The 12,011-nt window shown below is 51.7% G+C and overlaps 1 protein-coding gene across 1 annotated transcript in view; it reads right to left on the reverse strand.

Moving 5' to 3' along the window:
- The window catches only part of LOC122383497, a 40,422-nt gene extending 29,107 nt beyond the window's left edge, over positions 1 to 11,315 (reverse strand). Inside the window, exon 1 of the mRNA XM_043370000.1 lies at positions 11,301 to 11,315. The gene's annotated coding sequence lies outside the window, so the exon portion shown is untranslated. The remainder of the gene's footprint in view (positions 1 to 11,300) is intronic.
- Between the last annotated feature and the right edge of the window lie 696 nt (positions 11,316 to 12,011).

The raw sequence follows: 12,011 nt of genomic DNA on the forward strand, positions 1-12,011 counted from the left end.
AGGTACACAAAGAAACGGCAGCGAAGAAGTCTTGCACGTCATAAACGAACTTAAAAAGGAAGTCAATGAAGTTAAAATACAGCTCCAAGGGAAGGCCGGCGAACAACGAACAGGTCGGAGACAAAGCTGCTATCAGTGCGGAGACACTTCTCACTTCAAGCGCGACTGCCCGCGACTAGCAAGTCCGATGCAGGAAGAACAGGCCGCCACAAAGACAACTAGTACTACGCGCGGTGGACATCCGCCGCAATGCATGGGATGCGGAAGAAAGGGACACTGGCTATCAGATTGTTGGAGAACGCCTGTTTCAGCCGGCGGCGCTGGTCGTCAGCGTGCGATTCGAAACGAACCAAACGCCAGATGTCTGGGGTGCGGAAGACAGGGCCATTGGATGGCTGAGTGCTGGCACATTCCAGCCATCTTGAGGGACGCGGAAAGACGCCAATGGACACCAGCAGCTGGGAACCAAGCGCAAACTGAGACACCAGGGCAGGGGCCTAGAAATATGGGAAACGAGTAGTGACTGGTACCGTGGGGCGGGAGCCAGTCGATGTTGAAGAAAAAAAGCCCCTCAAAAAAGCAGCGGTGGTCAGGATTGAGGTCGATGGTAGTAGCACATGGGCACTCATAGACTCCGGCGCGGATGTGTCAATGATTAATCGGGACTTTGCGCTCAAAGCCATTCCTAAGGAAGCGATGCAAGCGGGGTCGTTCGGGCACGTCACAGATGCTGGAGGAGGTACCATTAGGGTGTCAGGAAAAGCCGAGGTGTCATTTCAGATACGCAACTCTCAATTTGTTCAAACAATGGCCGTCATCCCGGGTCTGGTGTATCATATCATTTTGGGACGAGATTTTTGCTGCCGCCACGAAACCACGCTAGATGATAAGGTCGGCGTGTTCAAGATTGGAAGTCACGAAATACCGTTACCAACCTATGAAGAGCTAAGACCCAGGAAAGCCAAAGTTGTCATTAGTACAGCACTGACCATACCGCCAAGGTCATGGACGATAGTGAAGGTCGGTATCCAGGCGACGGATGGAGGTGTCGACAAAGAAATCGGAAATCCCTGGCATGGGATCCTGGAGCCCCGGATAAGCGAGGAGGGTCAGGACTGGCGGATCCCGAGGATCGTGGCCACAGTCGGTGACGACGCTACTATCCCAGTACAGATAACCAACATACAAGGATCCTCGGTGACAATTTTACCGGACACAGAGGTGGGGACATTCCACACGATCCAAGATGACGGAGGCGGCATGTACGAGGTGTTCGATAAAAACGACACCAAGAGTCGATCAGTCAGCAACGACTTGAACAAGGTGATCCACGAACTTCACATCGAGGAAGCGGCTGTGTCAGAGGCGGGGAAGCGAGTGCTGAAAAGACTCGTATCGGAGTACAGCGACATCTTCAGTAAAAGCGACGAGGACATCGGAAAAACAAAACTTCTCAAGCACCACATCAACACAGGCGATGCAGAGCCAGTCCGACAACGACCTCGAAGGATCCCACTGAGACTCAGGAATGAAGTAGAGGAGCAGAAGAACAAAATGCTGAGAGATGGAATCATTGAAGAGAGCTCCAGTCCTTGGTGTTCTCCAATTGTGCTGGCCAAAAAAAAAGATGGAAGTTACAGATTCTGCGTCGACCTGAGGTCCGTAAACAGCGTGACTCAAAGTCTTCCCCATCCACTTCCACGGGTGGATGACGCGCTAGACAGCCTTGCAGGCGCGAAATACTTCTCCACTCTAGATATGGCCTCAGGATACTGGCAGGTGGACTTGGCCGATGAAGACAAGGAAAAGACGGCCTTCTCCACCGGCAAAGGACTCCATCACTTTCGGGCCATGCCGTTTGGATTAAAGAACGCTGGAGCAACCTTCCAGCGTCTCATGGAGCTCGTTCTGGCAGGAATAGACTCAAGGACCTGTCTTGTATACCTAGATGACGTCATCGTCTTCGGAGAGACCGAGCAGGCCCACCTGAAGAACTTGGAGGAGGTGTTTGAGCGCATCAGGGACGCCGGCATGAAGCTGAAACCAAGAAAATGCTACCTCGCAAGGGACGAGGTGGTGTTTCTGGGTCACAAAGTCAGCCAGTTTGGCGTTCAGCCAGACCCCGCAAACATAGCCAAGGTGTTGAACTGGCCAAAACCGGAAAAGGCGGAAGACTTGAGAAGTTTTCTGGGTCTAACCGGATATTACTCAAGGTTCATTCCGGACTACTCAGACATGGTCAGACCCATCCGGGAAGAAGCCGAAAAGAGGGGTGAAATAGAGTGGTCTGAGGAACTGAGTAAGAGCTTTGAGGGCCTCAAGGAGAAACTAACCTCGCCTCCAATTCTTGCATTACCAACGTTCAAGGGCACCTTCAGACTGACGACGGACGCGTCCAACTCTGCAGTGGGGTCAGTGCTCACTGAGACGGTCAACGGAGAAGAAAAGGTCGTCGCGTACGCGAGCAAAGTACTGAGTAAAGCGGAACGGCGGTGGCCAACGTATGACAAAGAGCTGTGGGCCATCGTTTGGTCCATTCGTCATTTCCGACAATATCTCGTCGGAGCCCAGTTCGAGGTGCTCACCGATCATAAGCCCCTGCTTAACGTGCCACAGTCGATCGCCGTCGATAAGGACGCGACCGGTAGGAGAGGCAGGTGGGCTGTAGAACTGAGCACGCATAGTTTTACTGTCGCGTACCGCAAGGGCGAAGACAATGGCAACGCGGATGCGATGTCCAGACGTGTAGAAGGAAAGACAGAGGAGACTGAGAAACCAGTCCAAATACATGTAGTGCAGAGCAGCGGTGAACCGCCTGCCGGGGAAATGGAACTTGACAACATGAAGTTGGAACAGGAGTTGGATCCCGTTCTTGGCACGGTACGGGAGTGGGTCACGCAAGGCAAACTACCGCAAAAGAAAAAGCTGAAGAAATGTAGTCGGGATCTTCGTCGTTTGGCTCGGTTGTTCGACCAGATGGAGATCGAAGATGGCATTTTAAAGCTTAGAACGGTGGGCGAAGACGCTACCAACCTCGTGACACTGTTACCACGTGCGTACCATAAGACTGTGCTAACAATGCTGCACAATGATCGCATGGCAGGGCATTTGGGGACAGCTAGGACCAGAGAAAGGGTCCTGTCGAGATTTTTTTGGACAACCGTGGAAAGAGATGTGCAAGAACACTGCGAAGCATGTGTAGAGTGCCAACGGCGTAGTCATCCTGCACCATCGAGACTAGCAGAGCTGCGCACAGAGACGTCCTCAAGACCATTTGAGCGAGTAGCCATAGACATCACTGAGATGCCCATGTCCTCCAAAGGCAACAAATACGCGCTCGTGGCGATGGACTATTTTTCAAAATATGTGTACGTCTATCCCATGAAGAACCAAACCGCGCAGGCGGTCTCAGAGTGTCTCGTCGATCTGGTAATGCACCAAGGGGTACCAGAACGGCTTCATTCCGATCAAGGGCGCCAATTCGAGTCAGCCGTGTTCCAAGAGCTTTGTACAAGACTGGGTATAGAAAAAACACGCACGTCTCCGTACCGTCCTCAAAGTAACGGTATGGTAGAACGGTTCAACAGGACTTTGAAGGACATGATGGCAAAGTTCATCAGACCCTGCGGGTCAGACTGGGACGAGCACGTCGCCGCCCTGGCCTTCGCATACAATACATCGAAACACTCCGTCACAGGATACTCCCCATTCTTTTTGGTCCATGGCAGAGAGGCACGTCTGCCGGTGGACGAACTATTCAAGACCAAGGTTGAAACACTGGAAATAAAAAGTCACGTGGAGAACACCTTAAAGAAACTAAGGTTGGCATTCGGGAAAGTAAAAGAAAATATGGACAAGTCGGCGCTCGAAATGCTTCAGCGACAAGGCGACAAGTGCCGTGAGACAAAGTATACCCCAGGTCAGAGGGTCTGGGTGGCAGACCACACGGCGCACGCAGGAGGGAAACCAAAGCTGGGGCTGCGTTACAAGGGTCCGGGCAAGGTCCTTCATCTGGAGGGGCCCAGCGACGCTGGCGTGGTCTACCGGGTCGAATTGCCGAACGGTAAGCAAGTGAGGATTCACCACAACCACCTGAAACCAGTACGAGAACGTCATAAAGAGGATGAATCACCTGCCGAAGAAAAAAACGTCGCGGGAAGGCCAAAGGAAAACACTGCAGCGACGGAAGCGACAAAAAGAACAGTAATACCGGAGCTGGTATGGATGTTCGATACCGAACAGCCGCCTCAGGTGACTAGTGAGGAGCCTGGATACCTCACGCGGTACGGCAGGAGAGTCAAACCAGTTGATACGTACCAAGCTGGAGAACAAAGGGGGAAATAAAAGAGGACGGGCATGACGCTACTTATATAAGCCATTACGGATCAAATTTCGAATACCCAAACTAGCACTAACCTTACTTATTTTTACAACCTAAAAATTTAATTAAGTGGATTTTATTTATATCTCTTCAACACCTCTAAATGTGATATCACTTTATCGCGGTGTATATATAAAAAGTTTTGTGTACACACGAAGCTTGCACCATCGTGATGAACAATGCTAGTGAAAATCTGTGTCCACAGGTATGGAGGGGCGCTTGAGAACCCTCGAGGAGACGGCGAACGAGCTGCTCGCAGCGGCCAGACAACCCTGCAGCGGATGTCAGGCTCTGTCTCGGCGGGTGGAGGCGTTGGAGCGCCGCCTCGGCCCTGAGCCCGAATCGGAGGGTGCGGCGCCCCACGTCGACACTCTGCTGCCGCCCGACGACCCGGCCGGTGAATCGGCGGGTCACGCCGAGCGGGCAGCGGAGGAGGATCCGGACCCCGTGGACCTGTTGCTGCGCGAAGCGCAGCAACTCGGAGCCGGCGTCCTCTTGGACGAGGATTTGGACGAACTACTAGATGTCCAGTCGTTAGCGGAGGCGGAGACTACCGCACCGGCAGCACCTTCAGCTACAGAACCATCGGCTCCGGTGAGCCAATGTCATCTCATATTGGGTGACTCGATCGCAAAGTACCTGGACCTGTCTGCGCCTGGTATGGACAGTGTTGTAAATCTTGCAGAAAGCGGAAATACATGGCCAAGGGAGGCACGATACATCCAGGAACATCTGAAGGAATGGGAGATGGAGACAAAAAGAAGGGGATCTAAACCAGGAACGATTTTCATCTGGATGGGTGGAAACGACACTTACGGGCGGCCCGGAGTGTCCCCGCAGGGCCTTGATGAGAATGCTGTTATAGCCGTCCTTGGTCAGGCCACAAGTCACGGACGAGTGACCCTCGCTGGGCCGACCATTCGGCTCTGGCACGATACCGGTAGGTGCTGGGAAGATACGCAAGCCTTCAAGGCGGATCGAGCCCTCTCCGCGCTTTCCGGCCGTTACGATCAGGTCCGGTTTATTCCATATGTCGGCCGGGCCATGACGATCATGCGCCGCCAGGGGCGCGCCAAACGTCACGTAGTTGCAGAGGAAGTGGCGGCCACCTACTTCAGCGACCGCCTCGGCATTCACCTGAACAAGAAGGGCTACGCGAGAGTCTTAGACAAGATTAGCGACGTGTTCTTCTAAAGAACGCCGCCCACGCGCGTGTGGGGCGGCTCGCAACCGTGATGGAGATGTGTGACGCGCAACTGTAAATATCACAGGCCTACAGTGAATCCGTTCTTTTTGGGGGGGAGGTGTGTGATTGTGTGATTTTGTGCACTGCGAATATCACCGCCCGCCCAGCCTGGCCGGTCGCGGCGCATGCGCCGCTGGGCGGCGCATGCGCCGTGACCCGTCTGCGGGCGCCGGGCGGCGCGCGGCGGCCCGCGCGGGAGGAGAGGGGTCAGTGTGTGCTGGTGACCGGTCGTGAGAATACAGGTCGACGAGAGCACCGCCTTTATCTAACACTTATACGTTCGCGGCTGAGTATTAATTTGGTTCAAAACAATGATGTAGATAAGTTAGTTATTTAAATCTAAATATCCTATGACGAGAGCGATGGACATTTTTGGTATGCAGTGTTATCCATTGAAAACAGATCAAAGCTATTGAGTTTTTAATTTAGTGGTCGCCGCTTACTAATCATGCGGCATACACGCCGCACATAACCGCCAATGCCGCAATGCAGCTTAGATTTCGAAGTAAGCATTTAGTCTCACCCGCATGGGTCGCGAAAAATTCTTCAGAAACTAGAGAAATTCTCGCGGGGCAAGACGTCTGTCAAACTAGAAGCGAGCAGCGAGCAGCGAGTCCAGCAGCGAGAAACGGGCCATCCCGATTTAGCTAAAAATTTGCTCACAGAGCCTTCTCAGCACGCTGATTCCGAAAATCATGGTCTCTAGGGTGGGAATCTTTACCGTTCTCGAGATAGAACCCTCTAAAGTTTTCGACACCCATGACCGGGCCATCCCGATTTGGCTGAAAATTGGCTCACAGAGCCTTCTCAGCACGCTGATTCCGAAAATCATGGTCTCTAGATTGGGAGTCTTTACCGTTCTCAAGATAGAACCATCTAAAGTTCTTACCACCCATGACCGGGCCATCCCGATTTGGCTGAAAATTTGCTCACAGAGCCTTCTCAGCACGCTGATTCCGAATATCATGGTCTCTAGGGTGTGAATCTTAACCGTTCTCTAGATATAACCCTCTAAAGTTCTTACCACCCATGACCTACCCATCCCGCTTTGGCTGAAAATTTGCTCACAGAGCCTTCTCAGCACCCTGATTCCGAAAACAATGGTCTCTAGGGTGGGAATCTTTACCGTTCTCGAGATAGAACCCTCTAAAGTTCTTACCACCCATGACCGGGCCATCCCGATTTGGCTGAAAATTTGCTAACAGAGCCTTCTCAGCACGCTGATTCCGAAAATCATGGTCTTTAGGGTGGGAATCTTTACCGTTCTCGAGATAGAACCCTCTAAAGTTCTTACCACCCATGACCGGGCCATCCCGATTTGGCTGAAAATTTGCTCACAGAGCCTTCTCAGCACGCTGATTCCGAATATCATGGTCCCTAGGGTGAGAGTCTTTACCGTTCTCGAGATAGAACCCTTTGAAGCTCTTACCACCCATGACCGGGCCATCCCGATTTTGCTAAAAATTGGCTCACAGAGCCTTCTCAGCACGCTGATTCCGAAAATCATGGTCTCTAGGGTGGGAATCTCAACCGTTCTCGAGATAGAAACCTCTAAAATTTTCGACACCCATGACCGGGCCATCCCGATTTGGCTGCAAGTTTGCTCACAGAGCCTTCTCAGCACGCTGATTCCGAAAATCATGGTCCCTAGGGTGGGAATTTTTACTGTTCTCGAGATAGAACCCTCTAAAGCTCTTACCACCCATGACCAGGCTATCCCGATTTGACTGGGATGGCCCGGTCGATTTAACAGACTATAATTTTCGGAATCAGCGTGCTGAGAAGGCTCTGTGAGAAAATTTTCAACCAAATCAGGATGGCCCGGTCATGGGTGTCGAAAACTTTAGAGGGTTCTATCTCGAGAAGGGTAAAGATTTCCACCCTAGAGACTATGATTTTCGGAATCAGCGTGCTTAGAAGGCTCTGTGAGCAAAAATTCAGCCAAATCGGGATGGCCCGGTCTTTGGTGTCGAAAACTTTAGAGGGTTCTATCTCTAGAACGGTAAAGATTCCCACCCTAGAGACCATGATTTTCGGAATCAGCGTGCTGAGAAAGCTCTGTGAGCAAATTTTCAGCCAAATCGGGATGGCCCGGTCATGGGTGGACTGGTAAGAACTTTAGAGGGTTCTATCTCGATAACAGTAAAGATTCCCACCCTAGAGACCATGCTTTTCGTAATCAGCGTGCTGAGAAGGCTCTGTAAGCAAATTTTCAGCCAAATCGGAGTGGCCCTGTCATGGGTGGTTAGAACTTTAGAGGGTTATATCTCGATAACAGTAAAGATTCCCACCCTAGAGACCATGATTTTCGGAAATAGCGTGCTGAGAAGGCTCTGTGAGCAAATTTTCAGCCAAATCGGGATGGCCCGGTCACGGGTGCAAAGAACTTTAGAGGGTTCTATCTCGAGAATGGTGAAGATTCTCACCCTAGAGACCATGATTTTCGGAATCAGCGTGCTGAGAAGGCTCTGTGAGCAAATTTTCAGTCAAATCGGGATGGCCCGGTCTTGGGTGTCGAAAACTTTCGAGGGTTCTATCTCGAGAACGGTAAAGATTCCCACCGTAGAGACCATAATTTTCGGAATCAGCGTGCTGAGAAGGCTCTGTGAGCAAATTTTCAGCTAAATAGGGATGGCCCGTTTGTCGCTGCTGGACTCGCTGCTCGCTGCTCGCTGCTAGTTTGACAGACGTCTTGCCCCGCGAGAATTTCTCTAGTTTCTGAAGAATTTTTTCGGGACCCATGCTCTACTCATACTGGATTCGAATATACGCATTGCGCACAGCACCCTACTTAATCGGTCCCTAGCGATGTGCCAAATTTGAGCGCAAGCGGCCCAACTATTCTCGATATCTGGAAGCGGCACCTTGCACGTGCGCACGTGCAAAATGAGTCCCAACTGACTTTTGCACGGCACCCTACTAACCGGTCCCTAACCGTGTACCAAAGTTGAGCGCCATCGGTCCAGCCGTTCTCGAGATCTGGAATCAACCCCTGCACGTGCGCACGTGCAGCAGCACCCCAACTACGGCACATGAATATGCATTGCCTAGTGCGTGCCTACCTACATGCCAACTTTCAGCGCAATCGGCCCAGTAGTTACCGAGACATTGCAATGGTTACAAAACTGACACCTCTTGGCTTTGCAAGTGGCACATGCATAAGGGGTCACCCATATGCATCGGGAGTAGTCCAACAGTGGGTAGAAGGAATGAAGCTACCCTACAAAAATTACCGCATGTAAATCGGCCAAGTGGTTGCTGATGCCAAGTGGAGCCCGCGCGGACGCCTCGCAAAAGCGTCTGCGCGGGCCAGAAATTTCCGTTTATCTACCAAAGGTCCCACGCATGAAGAACGGCCAAACGGACAGCACACGGCTGATCCTACAAGGAACCTGCGAGGCTTCCCGACGACTGCTGAGGCTCCTCACGTGCCCACGCTGACGATGCAGCCTTCAGCGCTCTCGTCCGGCGTGCCACTCGACCTTCGCCCTAGAGTTGTCGCTGCGCCGACCGCTACCCTACCAACGCAGTGTCGCGTTCGACAACTTTTGGCGCCGTGGCAATCACTGCATTTGACCCAATTACCACCAATCTGTCCAGACCAGACGTTACATGAATCTCCAGATTGAATCTCCAGATTGCATTCCAGCATATCCAGTAAAACTTAGAAGAGCCACCCATAACAAATTTTGACTGGAGGTGCTCAGACAGGCCCAACAGTTGATGCAACAGTGAATGGCGTCAGGTGCTTTAGTAAAAAATCAGTCACTGGCAAGGCCATATATAGGGGTAATGGTTCTAAAAAAGCCTGAGGGCTGTTCACGGGCCCTGTGTGCGGTCGGACCGCACACAGCGATCGCTGTGGCCGGTCGGGACTGGCCAGTGGCCACAGCGGACCGTCCACCGCACGCAGCCGTAACGTCAGAACCGCCTACCCATCCCCTACCCCCACGCCTGCTGGACGCACCGCACACACCGCACGCAGCAGTGTGCGGTGCCCGTGAACACCCCTCAGCAGTCAGTGTTCCATGGTTTAGAATTTTTGGTGAAAAAGATACCTAATGGGGAAATATTTCCATCCCAAAAATATGAAACAGGGCATTATTTATCTGCATTATTATTGCAGGGCATTATTTTGAAAAATTGATGTTTTATGTATCCAAAGTCCAACAACCAGGTTATATATGACATGACATTTGCTGCATCCACATCCTTTTCTTTCACATCCTGAACATGAAATCAGAAATCCTGCTTTACCATTTGGCATTAAAATGGCATTACACCCTTTTGTGAAAATACTATAGGTATTTGCTTCTTTTTCTCATCCTGATTTTTTCTTATTCTTTGGTACACTCAACCAAAATCCAATTTTAGAACACTGCCAGCAGTTCTCCAGTCAATGGGCACTACTGGCATTCTATGAGAGCATGGAGCATTGGAGGTGGAAACTGCTGCAACCACTACTGGAATAGCTGGAACCAAGGGCCTGTTCCAGCACCTCCAGTAAAAATTATTGACTGGAGGATCTACCAGAAGTTTTACTGGAGGCACAGGAATGCTATCTGGAGATTTCTGGATTGGTGTCAGGGATACCAAAAGAATGATGATGTTTCACTCTTAAAAGAAATTGTTTTTTTAATTTTAGTACGAAAGATTTACAAAATTATATAAATGCAACTTTCTTTACATTCAAATTTTAAAATCAACAGCCAGGGCTCTTGTTTACATTCATAATAGTCACATGTGTGCCATAATTGTAGACCAGAGCCTCCAGTGAACCTCCAGTGAAATAGGGAACTCACAACTCTGGAGTTTTCCAAGCTGATGCGCGCGCTAACTCTTCCAGCAACTCTCTGGAGGCTACTGGATGTTTCTGGAGCTTCGGCAAGAGCTTTCTGGAGGTGCTGGAATGGAATGCTCTCTGGAGGAAGCTGGAGCTTTCTGGAGGTTCCTGGAGGCACTGGAACAGGCCCATTGTCACAGGGTGACAGGTGCGCCATCATTGTAGACCAGAGCCTCAGTGAACCTCTAGTGAAATTGAAATGTGGACTTCACAACTCTCTGGGGGCTACTGGAGGTTTCTAGAACTTTGACTAGAGCTTTCTGGAGCTGCTGGAACACTCTGGAACTTTCTGGAGGTTTCTGGAGGCACTGGAAGGTATCGGTAAAGATACCCACTGGAACAGGCCCAAAGTTGAAGCATTAGGCCCAAAGTAACTGAAAGTGAAGCGCTAACACCACTATAAGGCATCGGGTTGCAACCTTTGAAGAACAACCCAAACCATGGGGACATAGCCACAAAGACAGCACACCAATTATAATAAACCACCCTCCATCCACAAGTACAACAACCGCCCACTACAGACCCGTTTCTCACAGACAAGACACGGACCAACGTGTTTCATCCTTTCGGTTCAGGTTAGAACTTAGAACCCCTGACTGTTGTGACCCCGTCAGGTCAGCTGACTTCTCCCTTTGTCCTCACCTCGTCTCCTCAATTCACTCCCAGGGGTTATCTGTGCTCCTGCTTCTTCGCCTCACTACACCGCAACACACGGCAACGCCCGCTGTATCGCTGTATTGGTATCGCCTTGACAACGCACGCTATCGGCCCAAACAGAAACGCCACCCCCGCCACCCCGCCCCGCCACCTTGCGCCAACCGACGACCCACCTCTGGTTCTGACAACCGCCGATAGGTGGCAGCAGGTCCCGGACTCAGTCTGCCACCTCTGGTTCCGACCGTTCCGACCAAGGCCCATGTTCCGACCAAGTTCCGAGCAAGTTCCGACCAAGATACCGTTCCGGCGACAGCCGTCGATAGGTGACAGCAGGTTTGGAGTGAACTCAAAAGCTAGCGCGCACACAAGATTTTGAATGGGAGGCAGTGGCGTGGCGCGGGAACCAGGGGGGGGGGGGGGCTGAGCCCCTCCAACTTTTGGGCTGGGGGGGGGGGGGCAAGTAGCGGCGGAACACCTTCAATTAAGGGGGGCACTGCCGACTTTTGGTCCCATTCTTTCCATGCAACGCCCATGGGGCTAATGGTAAAATGTCAAAATCAAACGGGGGCACGGTGCCCGTTCCGCCACTTATGGGGGGGGGGCTCGTAATGTATTTGAGCCCCCCCCCCCCCCCCCCGGCTGGAGGAATCGAAATCGGAAATCTACCAGCATAATTTCATAGATTCATACATAGGCGCGGGAACCGGGGGAGGGGGAAGTGGGAGTGGGGGAAGCTTACCCCCACAGCTACTGGGGCCGTGGGGGCGGTGCCCCACAACTTTTCATGAGGTCAGGAACCGTTGGGGCAGCTTGTCCTCCCCAAATTAGGGGTAGTGGGTCACAAAGGAAGAAAGCATATAAGTGAAAAATTCACCTCTTTCACT

This window comes from Amphibalanus amphitrite, unplaced genomic scaffold (assembly GCF_019059575.1).
Source record: "Amphibalanus amphitrite isolate SeventyFive unplaced genomic scaffold, NRLGWU_Aamphi_draft 000165F_arrow, whole genome shotgun sequence".
Classification (NCBI taxonomy): Eukaryota; Metazoa; Arthropoda; class Thecostraca; order Balanomorpha; family Balanidae; genus Amphibalanus; species Amphibalanus amphitrite.